The sequence below is a fragment of the Triturus cristatus genome, chromosome 7 (assembly GCF_964204655.1).
Source record: "Triturus cristatus chromosome 7, aTriCri1.1, whole genome shotgun sequence".
Classification (NCBI taxonomy): Eukaryota; Metazoa; Chordata; class Amphibia; order Caudata; family Salamandridae; genus Triturus; species Triturus cristatus.
Window position 1 is genome coordinate 1438429855 of NC_140590.1, and position 20875 is coordinate 1438450729.

Genomic DNA, 20875 nt, shown 5'->3' on the forward strand with positions numbered 1-20875 from the left:
ATTGATTCAAAATGTCATTTGGATTGTGCCTCATGTTGAATAATCACTTTTTAAAGCCTCATTGTGACCAAAATTGACATTTTTACAGACTTTTTCTCCTTCTCAGAGGCTTCTATTTTGACCAATTTCAGTCATTAAAATGACTCTAAACACACTTATTTTAGTTCCAAAAGTGATAATTCACATGCAATAGTCATTTACAGTCAAAAAATTAAATATTAAAACATCACCATTTTTGACCATCTTGAGAAAGTTCGACAGGTCACGGGTCATCGTTTTTCATCAGAAAATTGATTTTTTGGACTGTTGAAAAATTGATTCAAAATGTCATTTGTATTGTGCCTCATGTTGAATAACTTTTTTTAAAGCCTCAATGTGACCAAAATTGCCATTTTTACAGACTTTTTCTACTACTCAGAAGCTTCTATTTCAACCAATTTCAGGCATTAAAATGACTCTAAACACTCTTATTTTGGTTCCAAAAGTGATAATTCACATGCAATAGTCATTTACAGTCAAAAAATAAAATATTAAAAAATTACCATTTTTGACCATCTGGAGAAAATTCGACAGGTCACGGGTCATCGGTTTTCATCAGAAAATTTATTTTATGGACTGTAGAAAAATTGATTCAAAATATCATTTGAATTGTGCCTCTTGTTGAATAACTAGTTTTTAAAGCCTCAATGTGACCAAAATTGCCATTTTTACAGACTTTTTCTCCTTCTCAGAGGCTTCTATTTTGACCAATTTCAGTCATTAAAATGACTCTAAACACACTTATTTTAGTTCCAAAAGTGATAATTCACATGGAATAGTCATTTACAGTCAAAAAATTAAATATTAAAAAATTACCATTTTTGACCATCTGGAGAAAATTCGACAGGTCACGGATCATCGTTTTTCATCAAAAAATTGATTTTTTGGACGGTTGAAAAATTGATTCAAAATGTCATTTGGATTGTGCCTCATGTTGAATAATCACTTTTTAAAACCTCATTGTGACCAAAATTGACATTTTTACAGACTTTTTCTCCTTTTCAGAGGCTTCTATTTTGACCAATTTCAGTCATTAAAATGACTCTAAACACACTTATTTTAGTTCCAAAAGTGATAATTCACATGGCATAGTCATTTACAGTCCAAAAATTAAATATTAAAAAATTACCATTATTGACCATCTGGAGAAATTTCGACAGGTCAGGGGTCATCGTTTTTCATCAGAAAATTGATTTTTTGGAATGTAGAAAAATTGATTCAAAATGTCATTTGGATTGTGCCTCATGTTGAATAACTACTTGTTAAAGCCTCAATGTGACCAAAATTGCCATTTTTACAGACTTTTTCTCCTACTCAGAAGCTTCTATTTCGACCAATTTCAGGCATTAAAGTGACTCTAAACACACTTATTTTTGTTCCAAAAGTGATGATTCACATACAATAGTTATTTACAGTCAAAATATTAGATATTAAAAAATTGCTATTTTTGACCATCTTGAGAAAGTTCGACAGGTCACGGGTCATCGTTTTTCATCAGAAAAATTATTTTATGGACTGTAGAAAAATTGATTCAAAATGTCATTTGGATTGTGCCTCATGTTGAATAACTACTTGTTAAAGCCTGAATGTGACCAAAATTGCCATTTTTACAGACTTTTTCTCCTACTCAGAAGCATCTATTTCGACCAGTTTCAGGCATTAAAGTGACTCTAAACACACTTATTTTAGTTCCAAAAGTGATAATTCACATGGCATAGTCATTTACAGTCCAAAAATTAAATATTAAAAAATTACCATTTTTGACCATCTGGAGAAATTTCGACAGGTCACGGGTCATCGTTTTTCATCAGAAAATTGATTTTTTGGACTGTTGAAAAATTGATTCAAAATGTCATTTGGATTGTGCCTCATGTTGAATAACTACTTGTTAAAGCCTCAATGTGACCAAAATTGCCATTTTTACAAACTTTTTCTCCTACTCAGAGGCTTCTATTTCGACTAATTTCAGGCATTAAAGTGACTCTAAACACACTTATTTTTGTTCCAAAAGTGATAATTCACATGCAATAGTCATTTACAGTCAAAAAATTAAATATTACAAAATTACCATTTTTGACCATCTTGAGAAAGTTCGACAGGTCACGGGTCATCGTTTTTCATCAGAAAATTTATTTTATGGACTGTAGAAAAATGTATTCAAAATGTCATTTGGATTGTGCCTCATGTTGAATAATCACTTTTTAAAGCCTCATGTGACCAAAATTGCCATTTTTACAGACTTTTTCTACTACTCAGAAGCTTCTATTTCAACCAATTTCAGGCATTAAATTGACTCTAAACACACTTATTTTGGTTCCAAAAGTGATAATTCACATGCAATAGTCATTTACAGTCAAAAAATTAAATATTAAAAAATTACCATTTTTGACCATCTGGAGAAAATTCGACAGGTCACGGATCATTGTTTTTCATCAAAAAATTGATTTTTTGGACTGTGGAAAAATTGATTCAAAATGTCATTTGGATTGTGCCTCATGTTGAATAACTTTTTTTAAAGCCTCAATGTGACCAAAATTGCCATTTTTACAGACTTTTTCTACTACTCAGAAGCTTCTATTTCAACCAATTTCAGGCATTAAAATGACTCTAAACACACTTATTTTGGTTCCAAAAGTGATAATTCACATGCAATAGTCATTTACAGTCAAAAAATTAAATATTAAAAAATTACCATTTTTGACCATCTGGAGAAAATTCGACAGGTCACGGGTCATCGTTTTTCATCAGAAAATTGATTTTTTGGACTGTAGAAAAATTGATTCAAAATGTCATTTGGATTGTGCCTCATGTTGAATAACTATTTGTTAAAGCCTCAATGTGACTAAAATTGCCATTTTTACAGACTTTTTCTCCTACTCAGAAGCTTCTATTTCGACCAATTTCAGGCATTAAAGTGACTCTAAACACACTTATTTTAGTTCCAAAAGTGATAATTCACATGCAATAGTCATTTACAGTCAAAAAATTAAATATTAAAAAAATTACCATTTTTGACCATCTGGAGAAATTTCGACAGGTCACGGGTCATCGTTTTTCATCAGAAAATGTATTGTATGGACTGTAGAAAAATGTATTCAAAATGTCATTTGGATTGTGCCTCATGTTGAATAACTACTTTTTAAAGCCTCAATGTGATCAAAATTGCCATTTTTACAGACTTTTCCTCCTTCTCAGAGGCTTCTATTTTGACCAATTTCAGTCATTAAAATGACTCTAAACACACTTATTTTGGTTCCAAAAGTGATAATTCACATGCAATAGTCATTTACAGTCAAAAAATTAAATATTAAAAAATTACCATTTTTGACCATCTGGAGAAAATTCGACAGGTCACGGATCATCGTTTTTCATCAAAAAATTGATTTTTTGGACTGTATAAAAATTGATTCAAAATGTCATTTGGATTGTGCCTCATGTTGAATAATCACTTTTTAAAGCCTCATGTGACCAAAATTGACATTTTTACAGACTTTTTCTCCTTCTCAGAGGCTTCTATTTTGACCAATTTCAGTCATTAAAATGACTCTAAACACACTTATTTTGGTTCCAAAAGTGATAATTCACATGCAATAGTCATTTGCAGTCAAAAAATTAAATATTACAAAATTACCATTTTTGACCATCTTGAGAAAGTTCGACAGGTCACGGGTCATCGTTTTTCATCAGAAAATTTATTTTATGGACTGTAGAAAAATGTATTCAAAATGTCATTTGGATTGTGCCTCATGTTGAATAATCACTTTTTAAAGCCTCATGTGACCAAAATTGACATTTTTACAGACTTTTTCTCCTTCTCAGAGGCTTTTATTTTGACCAATTTCAGGCATTAAAATGACTCTAAACACACATATTTTTGTTCCAAAAGTGATAATTCACATGGAATAGTCATTTACAGTCAAAAAATTAAATATTAAAAAATTACCATTTTTGACCATCTGGAGAAATTTCGACAGGTCACGGGTCATCGTTTTTCATCAGAAAATTGATTTTTTGGACTGTAGAAAAATTGATTCAAAATGTCATTTGGATTGTGCCTCATGTTGAATAACTACTTGTTAAAGCCTCAAGGTGATCAAAATTGCCATTTTTACAGACTTTTCCTCCTACTCAGAAGCTTTTATTTTGACCAATTTCAGGCATTAAAATGACTCTAAACACACTTATTTTTGTTCCAAAAGTGATAATTCACATGCAATAGTTATTTACAGTCAAAATATTAAATATTTAAAAATTGCTATTTTTGACCATCTGGAGAAAGTTCGACAGGTCACGGGTCATCGTTTTTCATCAGAAAATTGATTTTTTTGACTGTGGAAAAATTGATTCAAAATGTCATTTGGATTGTGACTCATGTTGAATAACTTTTTTTAAAGCCTCAATGTGATCAAAATTGCCATTTTTACAGACTTTTTTCCTACTCAGAAGCTTCTATTTCAACCAATTTCAGGCATTAAAATGACTCTAAACACACTTATTTTTGTTCCAAAAGTGATAATTCACATGCAATAGTCATTTACAGTCAAAAAATTAAATATTAAAAAATTACCATTTTTGACCATCTGGAGAAATTTCGACAGGTCACGGGTCATCGTTTTTCATCAGAAAATTGATTTTTTGGACTGTTGAAAAATTGATTCAAAATGTCATTTGGATTGTGCCTCATGTTGAATAACTACTTGTTAAAGCCTCAATGTGACCAAAATTGCCATTTTTACAAACTTTTTCTCCTACTCAGAGGCTTCTATTTCGACTAATTTCAGGCATTAAAGTGACTCTAAACACACTTATTTTTGTTCCAAAAGTGATAATTCACATGCAATAGTCATTTACAGTCAAAAAATTAAATATTACAAAATTACCATTTTTGACCATCTTGAGAAAGTTCGACAGGTCACGGGTCATCGTTTTTCATCAGAAAATTTATTTTATGGACTGTAGAAAAATGTATTCAAAATGTCATTTGGATTGTGCCTCATGTTGAATAATCACTTTTTAAAGCCTCATGTGACCAAAATTGCCATTTTTACAGACTTTTTCTACTACTCAGAAGCTTCTATTTCAACCAATTTCAGGCATTAAATTGACTCTAAACACACTTATTTTGGTTCCAAAAGTGATAATTCACATGCAATAGTCATTTACAGTCAAAAAATTAAATATTAAAAAATTACCATTTTTGACCATCTGGAGAAAATTCGACAGGTCACGGATCATCGTTTTTCATCAAAAAATTGATTTTTTGGACTGTGGAAAAATTGATTCAAAATGTCATTTGGATTGTGCCTCATGTTGAATAACTTTTTTTAAAGCCTCAATGTGACCAAAATTGCCATTTTTACAGACTTTTTCTACTACTCAGAAGCTTCTATTTCAACCAATTTCAGGCATTAAAATGACTCTAAACACACTTATTTTGGTTCCAAAAGTGATAATTCACATGCAATAGTCATTTACAGTCAAAAAATTAAATATTAAAAAATTACCATTTTTGACCATCTGGAGAAAATTCGACAGGTCACGGATCATTGTTTTTCATCAAAAAATAGATTTTTTGGACTGTATAAAAATTGATTCAAAATGTCATTTGGATTGTGCCTCATGTTGAATAATCACTTTTTAAAGCCTCATGTGACCAAAATTGACATTTTTACAGACTTTTTCTCCTTCTCAGAGGCTTTTATTTTGACCAATTTCAGGCATTAAAATGACTCTAAACACACTTATTTTGGTTCCAAAAGTGATAATAAACATGCAATAGTCATTTACAGTCAAAAAATTAAATATTAAAAAATTACCATTTTTGACCATCTGGAGAAAATTCGACAGGTCACCGATCATCGTTTTTCATAAAAAAATTGATTTTTTGGTCTGTATAAAAATTGATTCAAAATGTCATTTGGATTGTGCCTCTTGTTGAATACCTACTTGTTAAAGCCACAATGTGACCAAAATTGCCATTTTTACAGACTTTTTCTCCTACTAAGAAGCGTCTATTTCGACCAATTTCAGGCATTAAAGTGACTCTAAACACACCTATTTTAGTTCCAAAAGTGATAATTCACATGCAATAGTCATTTACAGTCAAAATATTAAATATTAAAAAATTACCATTTTTGACCATCTGGAGAAAATTCGACAGGTCACAGGTCATCGTTTTTCATCAGAAAATTGATTTTTTTTGACTGTGGAAAAATTGATTTAAAATGTCATTTGGATTGTGCCGCATGTTGAATAACTTTTTTTAAAGCCTCAATGTGACCAAAATTGCCATTTTTACAGACTTTTTCTACTACTCAGAAGCTTCTATTTCAACCAATTTCAGGCATTAAAATGACTCTAAGCACACTTATTTTGGTTCCAAAAGAGATAATTCACATGGAATAGTCATTTACAGTCAAAAAATTAAATATTAAAAAAGTACCATTTTTGACCATCTGGAGAAAATTCGACAGGTCACGGATCATCATTTTTCATCAAAAAATTGATTTTTTGAACTGTTGAAAAATTGATTCAAAATGTCATTTGGATTGTGCCTCATGTTGAATAATCACTTGTTAAAGCCTCAATGTGACCAAAATTGCCATTTTTACAGACTTTTTCTCCTACTCAGAGGCTTCTATTTCGACTAATTTCAGGCATTAAAGTGACTCTAAACACACTTATTTTTGTTCCAAAAGTGATAATTCACATGCAATAGTCATTTACAGTCAAAAAATTAAATATTAAAAAATTACCATTTTTGACCATCTGGAGAAATTTCGACAGATCACGGGTCATCGTTTTTCATCAGAAAATTGATTTTTTTTGACTGTGGAAAAATTGATTCAAAATGTCATTTGGATTGTGCCTCATGTTGAATAACTTTTTTTAAAGCCTCAATGTGACCAAACTTGCCATTTTTACAGACTTTTTCTACTACTCAGAAGCTTCTATTTCAACCAATTTCAGGCATTAAAATGACTCGAAACACACTTATTTTGGTTCCAAAAGAGATAATTCACATGCAATAGTCATTTACAGTCAAAAAATTAAATATTAAAAAATTACCATTTTTGACCATCTGGAGAAAATTCGACAGGCATCGTTTTTCATCAAAAAATTGATTTTTTGGACTGTTGAAAAATTGATTCAAAATGTCATTTGGATTGTGCCTCATGTTGAATAATCACTTTTTAAAGCCTCATTGTGACCAAAATTGACATTTTTACAGACTTTTTCTCCTTCTCAGAGGCTTCTATTTTGACCAATTTCAGGCATTAAAATGACTCTAAACACACTTATTTCAGTTCCAAAAGTGATAATTCACATGCAATAGTCATTTACAGTCAAAAAATTAAATATTAAAACATTACCATTTTTGACCATCTTGAGAAAATTCGACAGGTCACGGGTCATCGTTTTTCATCAGAAAATTGATTTTTTTGACTGTAGAAAAATTGATTCAAAATGTCATTTGGATTGTGCCTCATGTTGAATAATCACTTTTTAAAGCCTCATTGTGATCAAAATTGACATTTTTACAGACTTTTTCTCCTTCTCAGAGGCTTCTATTTTGACCAATTTCAGGCATTAAAATGACTCTAAACACACTTATTTCAGTTCCAAAAGTGATAATTCACATGCAATAGTCATTTACAGTCAAAAAATTAAATATTAAAACATTACCATTTTTGACCATCTTGAGAAAATTCGACAGGTCACGGGTCATCGTTTTTCATCAGAAAATAGATTTTTTGGAATGTAGAAAAATTGATTCAAAATGTCATTTGGATTGTGCCTCATGTTGAATAACTACTTGTTAAAGCCTCAATGTGACCAAAATTGCCATTTTTACAGACTTTTGCTCCTACTCAGAAGCTTCTATTTCGACCAATTTCAGGCATTAAAGTGACTCTAAACACACTTATTTTAGTTCCAAAAGTGATAATTCACATGCAATAGTCATTTACAGTCAAAAAATTAAATATTAAAAAATTACCATTTTTGACCATCTGGAGAAAATTCGACAGGTCACGGATCATCGTTTTTCCTCAAAAAATTGATTTTTTGGACTGTTGAAAAATTGATTCAAAATGTCATTTGGATGTGCCTCATGTTGAATAACTACTTGTTAAAGCCTCAATGTGACCAAAATTGCCATTTTTACAGACTTTTTCTACTACTCAGAGGCTTCTATTTTGACCAATTTCAGTCATTAAAATGACTCTAAACACACTTATTTTAGTTCCAAAACTGATAATTCACATGGCATAGTCATTTACAGTCCAAAAATTAAATATTAAAAAATTACCATTTTTAACCATCTGGAGAAATTTCGACAGGTCACGGGTCATCGTTTTTCATCAGAAAATAGATTTTTTGGAATGTAGAAAAATTGATTCAAAATGTCATTTGGATTGTGCCTCATGTTGAATAACTACTTGTTAAAGCCTCAATGTGACCAAAATTGCCATTTTTACAGACTTTTTCTCCTACTCAGAAGCTTCTATTTCGACCAATTTCAGGCATTAAAGTGACTCTAAACACACTTATTTTTGTTCCAAAAGTGATAATTCACATGCAATAGTTATTTACAGTCAAAATATTAAATATTAAAAAATTGCTATTTTTGACCATCTGGAGAAAGTTCGACAGGTCACGGGTCATCGTTTTTCATCAGAAAATTGATTTTTTTGACTGTAGAAAAATTGATTCAAAATGTCATTTGGATTGTGCCTCATGTTGAATAATCACTTTTTAAAGCCTCATTGTGACCAAAATTGACATTTTTACAGACTTTTTCTCCTTCTCAGAGGCTTCTATTTTGACCAATTTCAGGCATTAAAATGACTCTAAACACACTTATTTCAGTTCCAAAAGTGATGATTCACATGCAATAGTCATTTACAGTCAAAAAATTAAATATTAAAACATTACCATTTTTGACCATCTTGAGAAAATTCGACAGGTCACGGGTCATCGTTTTTCATCAGAAAATAGATTTTTTGGAATGTAGAAAAATTGATTCAAAATGTCATTTGGATTGTGCCTCATGTTGAATAACTACTTGTTAAAGCCTCAATGTGACCAAAATTGTCATTTTTACAGACTTTTTCTCCTACTCAGAAGCTTCTATTTCGACCAATTTCAGGCATTAAAGTGACTCTAAACACACTTATTTTAGTTCCAAAAGTGATAATTCACATGCAATAGTCATTTACAGTCAAAAAATTAAATATTAAAAAATTACCATGTTTGACCATCTGGAGAAAATTCGACAGGTCACGGATCATCGTTTTTCATCAAAAAATTGATTTTTTGGACTGTTGAAAAATTGATTCAAAATGTCATTTGGATTGTGCCTCATGTTGAATAATGACTTTTTAACCTCATGTGACCAAAATTGACATTTTTACAGACTTTTTCTCCTACTCAGAGGCTTCTATTTCGACTAATTTCAGGCATTAAAGTGACTCTAAACACACTTATTTTTGTTCCAAAAGTGATAATTCACATGCAATAGTCATTTACAGTCAAAAAATTAAATATTAAAACATTACCATTTTTGACCATCTTGAGAAAGTTCGACAGGTCACGGGTCATCGTTTTTCATCAGAAAATTGATTTTTTGGACTGTAGAAAAATTGATTCAAAATGTCATTTGGATGTGCCTCATGTTGAATAACTACTTGTTAAGCCTCAATGTGACCAAAATTGCCATTTTTACAGACTTTTTCTCCTACTCAGAAGCGTCTATTTAGACCAATTTCAGGCATTAAAGTGACTCTAAACACACTTATTTTAGTTCCAAAAGTGATAAATCACATGCAATAGTCATTTACAGTCCAAAAATTAAATATTAAAAAATTACCATTTTTGACCATCTTGAGAAAGTTCGACAGGTCACGGGTCATCGTTTTTCATCAGAAAAATTATTTTATGGACTGTAGAAAAATTGATTTAAAATGTCATTTGGATTGTGCCTCATGTTGAATAACTACTTGTTAAAGCCTGAATGTGACCAAAATTGCCATTTTTTCAGACTTTTTCTACTACTCAGAAGCTTCTATTTCAACCAATTTCAGGCATTAAATTGACTCTAAACACACTTATTTTGGTTCCAAAAGTCATAATTCACATGCAATAGTCATTTACAGTCAAAAAATTAAATATGAAAAAATTACCATTTTTGACCATCTTGAGAAAGTTCGACAGGTCACGGGTCATCGTTTTTCATCAGAAAAATTATTTTATGGACTGTAGAAAAATTGATTCAAAATGTCATTTGGATTGTGCCTCATGTTGAATAACTACTTGTTAAAGCCTGAATGTGACCAAAATTGCCATTTTTACAGACTTTTTCTCCTACTCAGAAGCATCTATTTCGACCAGTTTCAGGCATTAAAGTGACTCTAAACACACTTATTTTAGTTCCAAAAGTGATAATTCACATGGCATAGTCATTTACAGTCCAAAAATTAAATATTAAAAAATTACCATTTTTGACCATCTGGAGAAATTTCGACAGGTCACGGGTCATCGTTTTTCATCAGAAAATAGATTTTTTGGAATGTAGAAAAATTGATTCAAAATGTCATTTGGATTGTGCCTCATGTTGAATAACTACTTGTTAAAGCCTCAATGTGAGCAAAATTGCCATTTTTACAGACTTTTTCTCCTACTCAGAAGCTTCTATTTCGACCAATTTCAGGCATTAAAGTGACTCTAAACACACTTATTTTTGTTCCAAAAGTGATAATTCACATGCAATAGTTATTTACAGTCAAAATATTAAATATTAAAAAATTGCTATTTTTGACCATCTGGAGAAAGTTCGACAGGTCACGGGTCATCGTTTTTCATCAGAAAATTGATTTTTTTGACTGTAGAAAAATTGATTCAAAATGTCAATTGGATTGTGCCTCATGTTGAATAATCACTTTTTAAAGCCTCATTGTGACCAAAATTGACATTTTTACAGACTTTTTCTCCTTCTCAGAGGCTTCTATTTTGACCAATTTCAGGCATTAAAATGACTCTAAACACACTTATTTCAGTTCCAAAAGTGATAATTCACATGCAATAGTCATTTACAGTCAAAAAATTAAATATTAAAACATTACCATTTTTGACCATCTTGAGAAAATTCGACAGGTCACGGGTCATCGTTTTTCATCAGAAAATAGATTTTTTGGAATGTAGAAAAATTGATTCAAAATGTCATTTGGATTGTGCCTCATGTTGAATAACTACTTGTTAAAGCCTCAATGTGACCAAAATTGTCATTTTTACAGACTTTTTCTCCTACTCAGAAGCTTCTATTTCGACCAATTTCAGGCATTAAAGTGACTCTAAACACACTTATTTTAGTTCCAAAAGTGATAATTCACATGCAATAGTCATTTACAGTCAAAAAATTAAATATTAAAAAATTACCATGTTTGACCATCTGGAGAAAATTCGACAGGTCACGGATCATCGTTTTTCATCAAAAAATTGATTTTTTGGACTGTTGAAAAATTGATTCAAAATGTCATTTGGATTGTGCCTCATGTTGAATAATGACTTTTTAAAGCCTCATGTGACCAAAATTGACATTTTTACAGACTTTTTCTCCTACTCAGAGGCTTCTATTTCGACTAATTTCAGGCATTAAAGTGACTCTAAACACACTTATTTTTGTTCCAAAAGTGATAATTCACATGCAATAGCCATTTACAGTCAAAAAATTAAATATTAAAACATTACCATTTTTGACCATCTTGAGAAAGTTCGACAGGTCACGGGTCATCGTTTTTCATCAGAAAATTGATTTTTTGGACTGTAGAAAAATTGATTCAAAATGTCATTTGGATGTGCCTCATGTTGAATAACTACTTGTTAAGCCTCAATGTGACCAAAATTGCCATTTTTACAGACTTTTTCTCCTACTCAGAAGCGTCTATTTAGACCAATTTCAGGCATTAAAGTGACTCTAAACACACTTATTTTAGTTCCAAAAGTGATAAATCACATGCAATAGTCATTTACAGTCCAAAAATTAAATATTAAAAAATTACCATTTTTGACCATCTTGAGAAAGTTCGACAGGTCACGGGTCATCGTTTTTCATCAGAAAAATTATTTTATGGACTGTAGAAAAATTGATTCAAAATGTCATTTGGATTGTGCCTCATGTTGAATAACTACTTGTTAAAGCCTGAATGTGACCAAAATTGCCATTTTTTCAGACTTTTTCTACTACTCAGAAGCTTCTATTTCAACCAATTTCAGGCATTAAATTGACTCTAAACACACTTATTTTGGTTCCAAAAGTCATAATTCACATGCAATAGTCATTTACAGTCAAAAAATTAAATATGAAAAAATTACCATTTTTGACCATCTTGAGAAAGTTCGACAGGTCACGGGTCATCGTTTTTCATCAGAAAAATTATTTTATGGACTGTAGAAAAATTGATTCAAAATGTCATTTGGATTGTGCCTCATGTTGAATAACTACTTGTTAAAGCCTGAATGTGACCAAAATTGCCATTTTTACAGACTTTTTCTCCTACTGAGAAGCATCTATTTCGACCAGTTTCAGGCATTAAAGTGACTCTAAACACACTTATTTTAGTTCCAAAAGTGATAATTCACATGGCATAGTCATTTACAGTCCAAAAATTAAATATTAAAAAATTACTATTTTTGACCATCTGGAGAAATTTCGACAGGTCACGGGTCATCGTTTTTCATCAGAAAATAGATTTTTTGGAATGTAGAAAAATTGATTCAAAATGTCATTTGGATTGTGCCTCATGTTGAATAACTACTTGTTAAAGCCTCAATGTGAGCAAAATTGCCATTTTTACAGACTTTTTCTCCTACTCAGAAGCTTCTATTTCGACCAATTTCAGGCATTAAAGTGACTCTAAACACACTTATTTTTGTTCCAAAAGTGATAATTCACATGCAATAGTTATTTACAGTCAAAATGTTAAATATTAAAAAATTGCTATTTTTGACCATCTGGAGAAAGTTCGACAGGTCACGGGTCATCGTTTTTCATCAGAAAATTGATTTTTTTGACTGTAGAAAAATTGATTCAAAATGTCATTTGGATTGTGCCTCATGTTGAATAATCACTTTTTAAAGCCTCATTGTGACCAAAATTGATATTTTTACAGACTATTTCTCTTTCTCAGAGGCTTCTATTTTGACCAATTTCAGGCATTAAAATTACTCTAAACACACTTATTTCAGTTCCAAAAGTGATAATTCACATGCAATAGTCATTTACAGTCAAAAAATTAAATATTAAATCATTACCATTTTTGACCATCTTGAGAAAATTCGACAGGTCACGGGTCATCGTTTTTCATCAGAAAATTGATTTTTTGGACTGTAGAAAAATTGATTCAAAATGTCATTTGGATGTGCCTCATGTTGAATAACTACTTGTTAAAGCCTCAATGTGACCAAAATTGCCATTTTTACAGACTTTTTCTACTACTCAGAAGCTTCTATTTCAACCAATTTCAGGCATTAAAATGACTCTAAGCACACTTATTTTGGTTCCAAAAGAGATAATTCACATGCAATAGTCATTTACAGTCCAAAAATTCAATATTAAAAAATTACTATTTTTGACCATCTGGAGAAAGTTCGACAGGTCACGGGTCATCGTTTTTCATCAGAAATGTTTTTTTATGGACTGTAGAAAAAATGATTCAAAATGTCATTTAGATTGTGCCTCATGTTGAGTAACTACTTTTTAAAGCCTCAATGTGACCAAAATTCCCAATTTTACAGACTTTTTCTCCTACTCAGAAGCTTCTATTTCGACCAATTTCAGGCATTAAAGTGACTCTAAACACACTTATTTTAGTTCCAAAAGTGATAATTCACATGGAATAGTCCTTTACAGTCAAAAAATGAAAAATTAAAAATTACCATTTTTGACCATCTGGAGAAAATTCGACAGGCCACGGATCATCGTTTTTCATCAAAAAATTGATTTTTTGGACTGTATAAAAATTGATTCAAAATGTCATTTGGATTGTGCCTCATGTTGAATAATCACTTTTTAAAGCCTCATTGTGACCAAAATTGACATTTTTACAGACTTTTTCTCCTTCTCAGAGGCTTCTATTTTGACCAATTTCAGTCATTAAAATGACTCTAAACACACTTATTTTAGTTCCAAAAGTGATAATTCACATGCAATAGTCATTTACAGTCAAAAAATTAAATATTAAAACATCACCATTTTTGACCATCTTGAGAAAGTTCGACAGGTCACGGGTCATCGTTTTTCATCAGAAAATTGATTTTTTGGACTGTTGAAAAATTGATTCAAAATGTCATTTGTATTGTGCCTCATGTTGAATAACTTTTTTTAAAGCCTCAATGTGACCAAAATTGCCATTTTTACAGACTTTTTCTACTACTCAGAAGCTTCTATTTCAACCAATTTCAGGCATTAAAATGACTCTAAACACTCTTATTTTGGTTCCAAAAGTGATAATTCACATGCAATAGTCATTTACAGTCAAAAAATAAAATATTAAAAAATTACCATTTTTGACCATCTGGAGAAAATTCGACAGGTCACGGGTCATCGTTTTTCATCAGAAAATTTATTTTATGGACTGTAGAAAAATTGATTCAAAATATCATTTGAATTGTGCCTCTTGTTGAATAACTAGTTTTTAAAGCCTCAATGTGACCAAAATTGCCATTTTTACAGACTTTTTCTCCTTCTCAGAGGCTTCTATTTTGACCAATTTCAGTCATTAAAATGACTCTAAACACACTTATTTTAGTTCCAAAAGTGATAATTCACATGGAATAGTCATTTACAGTCAAAAAATTAAATATTAAAAAATTACCATTTTTGACCATCTGGAGAAAATTCGACAGGTCACGGATCATCGTTTTCATCAAAAAATTGATTTTTTGGACGGTTGAAAAATTGATTCAAAATGTCATTTGGATTGTGCCTCATGTTGAATAATCACTTTTTAAAGCCTCATTGTGACCAAAATTGACATTTTTACAGACTTTTTCTCCTTTTCAGAGGCTTCTATTTTGACCAATTTCAGTCATTAAAATGACTCTAAACACACTTATTTTAGTTCCAAAAGTGATAATTCACATGGCATAGTCATTTACAGTCCAAAAATTAAATATTAAAAAATTACCATTATTGACCATCTGGAGAAATTTCGACAGGTCAGGGGTCATCGTTTTTCATCAGAAAATTGATTTTTTGGAATGTAGAAAAATTGATTCAAAATGTCATTTGGATTGTGCCTCATGTTGAATAACTACTTTTTAAAGCCTCAATGTGACCAAAATTGCCATTTTTACAGACTTTTTCTCCTACTCAGAAGCTTCTATTTCGACCAATTTCAGGCATTAAAGTGACTCTAAACACACTTATTTTTGTTCCAAAAGTGATGATTCACATACAATAGTTATTTACAGTCAAAATATTAGATATTAAAAAATTGCTATTTTTGACCATCTTGAGAAAGTTCGACAGGTCACGGGTCATCGTTTTTCATCAGAAAAATTATTTTATGGACTGTAGAAAAATTGATTCAAAATGTCATTTGGATTGTGCCTCATGTTGAATAACTACTTGTTAAAGCCTGAATGTGACCAAAATTGCCATTTTTACAGACTTTTTCTCCTACTCAGAAGCATCTATTTCGACCAGTTTCAGGCATTAAAGTGACTCTAAACACACTTATTTTAGTTCCAAAAGTGATAATTCACATGGCATAGTCATTTACAGTCCAAAAATTAAATATTAAAAAATTACCATTTTTGACCATCTGGAGAAATTTCGACAGGTCACGGGTCATCATTTTTCATCAGAAAATTGATTTTTTGGACTGTTGAAAAATTGATTCAAAATGTCATTTGGATTGTGCCTCATGTTGAATAACTACTTGTTAAAGCCTCAATGTGACCAAAATTGCCATTTTTACAAACTTTTTCTCCTACTCAGAGGCTTCTATTTCGACTAATTTCAGGCATTAAAGTGACTCTAAACACACTTATTTTTGTTCCAAAAGTGATAATTCACATGCAATAGTCATTTACAGTCAAAAAATTAAATATTACAAAATTACCATTTTTGACCATCTTGAGAAAGTTCGACAGGTCACGGGTCATCGTTTTTCATCAGAAAATTTATTTTATGGACTGTAGAAAAATGTATTCAAAATGTCATTTGGATTGTGCCTCATGTTGAATAATCACTTTTTAAAGCCTCATGTGACCAAAATTGCCATTTTTACAGACTTTTTCTACTACTCAGAAGCTTCTATTTCAACCAATTTCAGGCATTAAATTGACTCTAAACACACTTATTTTGGTTCCAAAAGTGATAATTCACATGCAATAGTCATTTACAGTCAAAAAATTAAATATTAAAAAATTACCATTTTTGACCATCTGGAGAAAATTCGACAGGTCACGGATCATTGTTTTTCATCAAAAAATTGATTTTTTGGACTGTGGAAAAATTGATTCAAAATGTCATTTGGATTGTGCCTCATGTTGAATAACTTTTTTTAAAGCCTCAATGTGACCAAAATTGCCATTTTTACAGACTTTTTCTACTACTCAGAAGCTTCTATTTCAACCAATTTCAGGCATTAAAATGACTCTAAACACACTTATTTTGGTTCCAAAAGTGATAATTCACATGCAATAGTCATTTACAGTCAAAAAATTAAATATTAAAAAATTACCATTTTTGACCATCTGGAGAAAATTCGACAGGTCACGGATCATCGTTTTTCATCAAAAAATTGATTTTTTGGACTGTATAAAAATTGATTCAAAATGTCATTTGGATTGTGCCTCATGTTGAATAATCACTTTTTAAAGCCTCATGTGACCAAAATTGACATTTTTACAGACTTTTTCTCCTTCTCAGAGGCTTTTATTTTGACCAATTTCAGGCATTAAAATGACTCTAAACACACTTATTTTAGTTCCAAAAGTGATAATTCACATGCAATAGTCATTTACAGTCAAAAAATTAAATATTAAAAAATTACCATTTTTGACCATCTGGAGAAAATTCGACAGGTCCCGGATCATCGTTTTTCATCAAAAAATTGATTTTTTGGACTGTATAAAAATTGATTCAAAATGTCATTTGGATTGTGCCTCATGTTGAATACCTACTTGTTAAAGCCTCAATGTGACCAAAATTGCCATTTTTACAGACTTTTTCTCCTACTCAGAAGCGTCTATTTCGACCAATTTCAGGCATTAAAGTGACTCTAAACACACCTATTTTAGTTCCAAAAGTGATAATTCACATGCAATAGTCATTTACAGTCAAAATATTAAATATTAAAAAATTACCATTTTTGACCATCTGGAGAAAATTCGACAGGTCACAGGTCATCGTTTTTCATCAGAAAATTGAGTTTTTTTTGACTGTGGAAAAATTGATTCAAAATGTCATTTGGATTGTGCCGCATGTTGAATAACTTTTTTTAAAGCCTCAATGTGACCAAAATTGCCATTTTTACAGACTTTTTCTACTACTCAGAAGCTTCTATTTCAACCAATTTCAGGCATTAAAATGACTCTAAGCACACTTATTTTGGTTCCAAAAGAGATAATTCACATGGAATAGTCATTCACAGTCAAAAAATTAAATATTAAAAAATTACCATTTTTGACCATCTGGAGAAAATTCGACAGGTCACGGATCATCATTTTTCATCAAAAAATTGATTTTTTGAACTGTTGAAAAATTGATTCAAAATGTCATTTGGATTGTGCCTCATGTTGAATAATCACTTGTTAAAGCCTCAATGTGACCAAAATTGCCATTTTTACAGACTTTTTCTCCTACTCAGAGGCTTCTATTTCGACTAATTTCAGGCATTAAAGTGACTCTAAACACACTTATTTTTGTTCCAAAAGTGATAATTCACATGCAATAGTCATTTACAGTCAAAAAATTAAATATTAAAAAATTACCATTTTTGACCATCTGGAGAAATTTCGACAGGTCACGGGTCATCGTTTTTCATCAGAAAATTGATTTTTTGGACTGTAGAAAAATTGATTCAAAATGTCATTTGGATTGTGCCTCATGTTGAATAACTATTTGTTAAAGCCTCAATGTGACTAAAATTGCCATTTTTACAGACTTTTTCTCCTACTCAGAAGCTTCTATTTCGACCAATTTCAGGCATTAAAGTGACTCTAAACACACTTATTTTAGTTCCAAAAGTGATAATTCACATGCAATAGTCATTTACAGTCAAAAAATTAAATATTAAAAAAATTACCATTTTTGACCATCTGGAGAAATTTCGACAGGTCACGGGTCATCGTTTTTCATCAGAAAATGTATTTTATGGACTGTAGAAAAATGTATTCAAAATGTCATTTGGATTGTGCCTCATGTTGAATAACTACTTTTTAAAGCCTCAATGTGATCAAAATTGCCATTTTTACAGACTTTTCCTCCTTCTCAGAGGCTTCTATTTTGACCAATTTCAGTCATTAAAATGACTCTAAACACACTTATTTTGGTTCCAAAAGTGATAATTCACATGCACTAGTCATTTACAGTCAAAAAATTAAATATTAAAAAATTACCATTTTTGACCATCTGGAGAAAATTCGACAGGTCACGGATCATCGTTTTTCATCAAAAAATTGATTTTTTGGACTGTATAAAAATTGATTCAAAATGTCATTTGGATTGTGCCTCATGTTGAATAATCACTTTTTAAAGCCTCATGTGACCAAAATTGACATTTTTACAGACTTTTTCTCCTTCTCAGAGGCTTCTATTTTGACCAATTTCAGTCATTAAAATGACTCTAAACACACTTATTTTGGTTCCAAAAGTGATAATTCACATGCAATAGTCATTTGCAGTCAAAAAATTAAATATTACAAAATTACCATTTTTGACCATCTTGAGAAAGTTCGACAGGTCACGGGTCATCGTTTTTCATCAGAAAATTTATTTTATGGACTGTAGAAAAATGTGTTCAAAATGTCATTTGGATTGTGCCTCATGTTGAATAATCACTTTTTAAAGCCTCATGTGACCAAAATTGACATTTTTACAGACTTTTTCTCCTTCTCAGAGGCTTTTATTTTGACCAATTTCAGGCATTAAAATGACTCTAAACACACATATTTTTGTTCCAAAAGTGATAATTCACATGGAATAGTCATTTACAGTCAAAAAATTAAATATTAAAAAATTACCATTTTTGACCATCTGGAGAAATTTCGACAGGTCACGGGTCATCGTTTTTCATCAGAAAATTGATTTTTTGGACTGTAGAAAAATTGATTCAAAATGTCATTTGGATTGTGCCTCATGTTGAATAACTACTTGTTAAAGCCTCAAGGTGATCAAAATTGCCATTTTTACAGACTTTTCCTCCTACTCAGAAGCTTTTATTTTGACCAATTTCAGGCATTAAAATGACTCTAAACACACTTATTTTTGTTCCAAAAGTGATAATTCACATGCAATAGTTATTTACAGTCAAAATATTAAATATTTAAAAATTGCTATTTTTGACCATCTGGAGAAAGTTCGACAGGTCACGGGTCATCGTTTTTCATCAGAAAATTGATTTTTTTGACTGTGGAAAAATTGATTCAAAATGTCATTTGGATTGTGACTCATGTTGAATAACTTTTTTTAAAGCCTCAATGTGACCAAAATTGCCATTTTTACAGACTTTTTTCCTACTCAGAAGCTTCTATTTCAACCAATTTCAGGCATTAAAATGACTCTAAACACACTTATTTTTGTTCCAAAAGTGATAATTCACATGCAATAGTCATTTACAGTCAAAAAATTAAATATTAAAAAATTACCATTTTTGACCATCTGGAGAAATTTCGACAGGTCACGGGTTATCGTTTTTCATCAGAAAATTGATTTTTTGGACTGTTGAAAAATTGATTCAAAATGTCATTTGGATTGTGCCTCATGTTGAATAACTACTTGTTAAAGCCTCAATGTGACCAAAATTGCCATTTTTACAAACTTTTTCTCCTACTCAGAGGCTTCTATTTCGACTAATTTCAGGCATTAAAGTGACTCTAAACACACTTATTTTTGTTCCAAAAGTGATAATTCACATGCAATAGTCATTTACAGTCAAAAAATTAAATATTACAAAATTACCATTTTTGACCATCTTGAGAAAGTTTGACAGGTCACGGGTCATCGTTTTTCATCAGAAAATTTATTTTATGGACTGTAGAAAAATGTATTCAAAATGTCATTTGGATTGTGCCTCATGTTGAATAATCACTTTTTAAAGCCTCATGTGACCAAAATTGCCATTTTTACAGACTTTTTCTACTACTCAGAAGCTTCTATTTCAACCAATTTCAGGCATTAAATTGACTCTAAACACACTTATTTTGGTTCCAAAAGTGATAATTCACATGCAATAATCATTTACAGTCAAAAAATTAAATATTAAAAAATTACCATTTTTGACCATCTGGAGAAAATTCGACAGGTCACGGATCATCGTTTTTCATCAAAAAATTGATTTTTTGGACTGTGGAAAAATTGATTCAAAATGTCATTTGGATTGTGCCTCATGTTGAATAACTTTTTTTAAAGCCTCAATGTGACCAAAATTGCCATTTTTACAGACTTTTTCTACTACTCAGAAGCTTCTATTTCAACCAATTTCAGGCATTAAAATGACTCTAAACACACTTATTTTGGTTCTAAAAGTGATAATTCACATGCAATAGTCATTTACAGTCAAAAAATTAAATATTAAAAAATTACCATTTTTGACCATCTGGAGAAAAT